This window comes from Chanodichthys erythropterus, chromosome 21 (assembly GCF_024489055.1).
Source record: "Chanodichthys erythropterus isolate Z2021 chromosome 21, ASM2448905v1, whole genome shotgun sequence".
Taxonomy (NCBI): Eukaryota; Metazoa; Chordata; class Actinopteri; order Cypriniformes; family Xenocyprididae; genus Chanodichthys; species Chanodichthys erythropterus.
Window position 1 is genome coordinate 27,538,731 of NC_090241.1, and position 5,832 is coordinate 27,544,562.

The window sequence follows — 5,832 nt, forward strand, 5'->3', positions numbered from 1 at the left end:
AGCTTGGCTGCTTCCCTTTCAGTTTTGTATATCTAACAATCTTCGGGAAATTCATCTGAAAGTACTTCATAATATTTATGTTAGTACCTATACTTTATCAAAATTTACAGATATTAATAAAAAATGTTCATTTTGTTCAGATCAGCCAGAAAGAAGTCTACATCTTTTTTTTTTTTTTTTTAATGTTACCATTCCAAAAAAATCTGGGAAGATTTATCTATAGGCCTACATATTCTACAGAAGGCTGGTTATAATTGTGAATTAACATCCAAATCTTATATTTTGAATTTTATGACGAATCTTATGATTTTAGTGGGTAAATTTCATATTCATAAACGTAAAAGAAATAATTCTAAACCCTGTTTGAAGGTCTTTATGACTGGTTTTCATTTGTATATTGAGTCTCCAATGTATTGGTAACAAAGAAATGTAGAGATACACACTATATATATATATATAAAAAAGTGTATCTATACACTTTATATGATATATTTCCTTAAATTAATTATATTTTTGGATGTCTTGTTACAAGTGTAAATGCTGTATGTTATGTATAAATAATATATAAATGTATATAATAATAATAAAAAAAGATCGTTCTGCCGTTTTATCAGTGGAAATGTAGGTTTTCTTGAACGTGTCAGAGAAGACACGTGATACATGTTAATTTTCTAGTGCAGTCACAGTTCTTTATGATTATTTAATAATGATCTAAAGTTAAGGTTGGGCTGTGATGGATTACAGCATACAGCATTCCCGGAACAAACATTTGTAATTAATACATTTGAATGATAATACAATTTAATGCATTTCCGGGTTTCTCAGAAGCGGAAGTCGTCATAGTTGGGTAAAATTCTGTAGAGCTGAAAGAGAGATTTATAAAATATATTGTTTGTGTTTCCATTTACACAAATAGCAAAAGAAAAACGACACAATAGTGTTTTCATAACTTTCAAAAGAGGGGAAAATAGAGACCGATTGATAACGACAGCCAGAAGAGAGAAAGATGTCATTTTTACCGTCACTTCCATAGCCGCTGTTCCATAACTCCCTCACAGCAGAGTTAACATTTATTTATTTATTTATTTTTGTAATTTGATGCAATTGTAATATAATATTAAGTATAGTGTTTTAAATGTACATCATTTTTGTGAAAAGGTGGAAGACTGTCTAAATGAACTTGATTAGAATTATTGAATTATGGCGTTTTATTATCTTCTTTTCCTGTGACTGTGCTGAGACTGGCAAACGTTTTGATGCATTAGCCAAAGTTATTTTTTACAAGAATAAACCTCAAGGTGATGTGTATTGGTGAAATAATTTTTCAACTCAGTCTACTTTCAAAGAGAACATTTAATTCCAATGTAATAGAATGGGAAATGGCAACAATTAGTGCTTAAATTTGTGGTGAATAATTTGTTTCTAAGGAACGTAACTGAAATGTCTAATTCCCTGCTATACACAAATCACCGCCAGGAGGCATCCCTGCATCAGAAACCAGAGGCTCTTGATTCATGAAAAAACCTGATGCCACAAGGACTTGACTGGTGAATTAACCCAGGGAAAAAAAGAAACCATCCAAAATTTTACTGAGATGTTGATTTATGACAATCAATTTGAAAATGAGTCAGATTTAAATGATAATTACAAAATATTATCATATATCATAATTATATACAAAATATAAGTAATCTTTCCATAAGAGTGCTAAATTTGATCACTAAATTAATGTCAGCCAGAGTTAAAGACCAATGGTGAAACCTCCAGACAATTCGTATCTCTGAAAAGCCATGAATGTGCTCTTTACAAGACATCAAGACTTAAAACTGTCATGTATGTCAGAGAAATTCACTAAAATTTAACCAGCATCAGTCTAAAGAATTATTGTTTGCCGTTTTTGCCTATTATTGTGATAGGACAAGATGTAGAAAGGAAGCAAAGTGAAAGAGACAGAGCAGTATGGGATCAGCAAAATCATATGAACCAGGACTTGAACTCAAGTCTCTCAAAGGGTTAAGGCATTATATGTCAACTTGCTGCCCACTGGGCTATATTGGCATGTACAAACCAGCTGGAGTTTGATAATATTAGAACCTCATTGTGCACGATTCATGGCGGGAACAGTATCCGACAGCAAATGCAGATGTCAGAATCCGTTCCCCCATCCCCATGATGAGAGATTTTAGATATAGTGGATTAAAAGATGCTGATTCTAGTCTGTGTGTGGATGGAGCTTAACCATCAGTTTAAAATTTAATTTTTTGCCTTTTATTGTGATAGGATAGACAGGAATCGAAGTAAAAGAGGCAGAGGACGGAGGGTGGGATCATGAAAAGTACATGAGCTGGGAATTGAACTCTGGTCTCTTGAAGCACTAGTGCACTCTACATTAACTTGCTGCCCACTGGGCTATTGGCATGAATGAACCAGCTGGAGTTTGATCAATATTAGAACCTCATTGTGTATGATTCATGGGGGGAACAGAATCCGACAGCAAAATCCAGCTGTCAGAATCTGTTCCCCCATCCCCATGATGAGAAATTTTAGATGTAGTGGATTAAAAGATGCTGATTCTATTCTGTGTGTGGATGGAGCTTAAAAAGCATTAGTTCTTGGCAATTTTGCCTTTTATTGTGATAGGACAGAATGTAGAAAGGGAGCAAAGTGGGAAAGAGAGAGAGGGGGATGGGATCAGGAAGAGTCCAAGAGCCTGGATTTGAAGTTGTCCAAAACACAAGGTTGTTACATGTCAACAAGCTGCCCACTAGGCTATCGGTATGAACTCTCTTCTAGTCTGTCGGTATGAACTATCCAGCCTTAGTTTGATACATAGTAGATGTAAGATGCTCTTCTGTGTGTGGATGGAGCTTAACCAGTATCAGTTTAAAGATTTATCTTTTGGTGTTTTTGCCTTTTATTGTACGGAGCCCTGCATGTGACATGTAAGAAAAAAAATGTGAGCACGATTTAATACTTTGTTCCCTCGATTTACTAAACCTTGCTATCGTGTGACTATACAATACTTCAATGCAGGTGGTAGCTCATTCTGAGGGACACATTGAGCCACTCAGGATAGGCTCCCTCTCAATTTGGACCCCTTTTAATGTGACTTCAGAAAGCAGTGTAGCCGTAGCCTTCAATGGCCAAAGCTTGGCACACTTCCAAAGCTAAGCGGGTTCGAGCCAGGCCTTGACATGCATAGGAGACCTTATTTGAAGAAATCAGCAAGATGGTGTAAAAGTTCTTGTCTATAAGCATGGACTGCTGATAACACCACTGGCGGGAAAGTACAAATGATAGAGCAGAGAGAACACATGTCCTTTTGCGCAGTACTTTATACACATTTATGCACACAGTGGCTGATTCTCTGGTGTGCTTGCTGTTGTTATATGAGCAGTTGTCTGCGCTTTAATAAAGAGATACTTGTTCAGACTGGTTATATAATGGTCAGTGAACTGTGAGATAACACAGAGGTGAGGCCAAGCAAATACCACACAAATCACACATTCTTTTCTCACCAAACTGGTTCATTTTCTTTTACATCTCACTGTTCTGTCATATAAAGAAATAAATGCAATTTAGCCCTTTTTATTTAGCTGTTTTTTTGTTTTGTTTTTGCATGCATACCTCATGTAAATTTATAAATAAATACTATTTCAACCATGTGGAAGGATGTGGAATCTGGACTGAGAAGGAAGTGGCATGAAACATAATCAAAACGTTTATTATGACATACTATAAGGCCTTCCGCTTCATTTATTTTTGTGGTGTTTGCATTTCTCAGTGAGATATGGTCAATTTGAGCAGCTATTTTCAGAATTCTTCGGTTGTTAACTGTGCTGAGAGTTGATTTATTTTATGGTTTATGTGACATTGCAGTTCATATGATTTACCTGGGTTTGGTTTATAATTTGACAATTGCCTGGCTGCATCCGTTGGCATCATTTTACATTATAGTATGCCATGTGATACTGTAAACAGAGGTATTACCATGGTAGAAACTGCCACATTACTGTTACTCACCCTTATATAGGTCTACTACAGTATAGATTCAGTCACATGGTACAGTGAGAACATTTACTGTATCGGCAGCAAACTCTGTTCTACACAAAACCTCATGACTGTTTCATACTTCACACCTTTTGATAACACTGAATAAATACTATTACAAACATTATGGATTTTAAGTCAGTTATGTAACTTAGGTAATGTAAGTCTGTTTTCTAATGTGGCATCTGTAGCCTGTGTAACTGTAATTATTTCAGCATCAAGGGTGATTTGTTTGCATTGTTTGCAATTGAATTAACTGATTGTTAAAAGTACCAAACTGAAAGAAGAACTTGTGTGTCGGTGATTAAACCAAATGTTCTCATATCACAGTGATCTTGTGTTTTGAAACAGTGATTACATAAATTTGTACAACTAGAATGAAAGCATGAGATCAGGTTTTGAAAGAATGACTATAGCTGTGTGATCAGTTTGGAGTTTTGAAAATATACACCTTACTTGTGAAAATAGTACCAAAGCAAATAAAAAAAAAACTGTAATGCATTATCATCAAATGTCTGAGCCATTTTTGCTAATTTCTGTGTGTTTCAGATTAGTGGGATTTTTTTCTTATATTTAGATGCATCTATAAATACTGTCAGTGAGATAGAGAGGCGTCCGATGAGTCAGCATGTGACATTACGTGTGCAAACATAGCAGGACAGCAGAGGAAAGAACGCTTCAGTAGGCAGAGCTCTTGCAACTCAACAGATTCAACCAAAGAGGACAATATTGGAATCATTTGGGAAGTCAATACATTTTCAAAAATTAGTTCTAGTTCTATTTTATTCCTCTATAAATTGGAAGGATGCCTGTGGACCAGCACCCAAAATATGTCCGCTATACAGTAGACTAGAATACCTAATAACAGGATACCAGAACACTTTACAGATGCTTGAGACATTGTTACATCATCATTGTTACATCAAGGCTATATGATTTAGTGCTTCACATGCCATTTCACCAGGTTCTTAAAGGGATAGTTGTCATTACTTACAGTATAATTTCAAACCTAATTGTTTTTATTTTATTGGTAGAATTTTTTCATCATTTTTTTCCAATACAACAGCAGTATCACATTCCAAAAAATACAAAATTCAGTCTTCTGAAGGCATACAATAGCTTTGTGTGAAGAATTCAGAATTTTTTCTCAGAATTCTGAGTTTATATCGGATCTTTTAACAGCTTAAACATTATTCACTCTAAACAAAACAACAATATTCAACAAATGAAAATAAAGGAGACAATGTGCATAAAAAAGCGAGGGCAATATATACACAAAATAATGAAGTGAATATGAAATGTGAGATAATCAATGCATCACCATAAGAACCAAAGAAAACATACTTAATAACCATAACATCAAAGAAAACACAGGAAATAATGAAGACAAACTACAAGTCCGTAAAAATAAAACTGAAACAACAACAACAGAACATGACAATTGCAAGATTTAAACCAGAATAGTGACTTTTTTTCTCAGTATTGCGAGTGTAAACTTTTTACTTTTTTTGTAAAATTAAATAGAAATAATATTTAATATAAATAAATAAATTAGAAATAAAAAAATACACAAAAAATACAAAACATGTACACTGTAAAAAAAATACCAGTAAAATTTATGGTAAAAAAAAAGGCAGCTGTGGTTGCCAGAACTTTACCGTACAAAAAAATCTGTTAAATTTACGGTAAAATAACGTATTTCATTAACTAATATAATGTTAATTTACCAACCTAATGAAGTACTAATATCTGTTTTGTAGCTTTATAATACACTGACAGTCA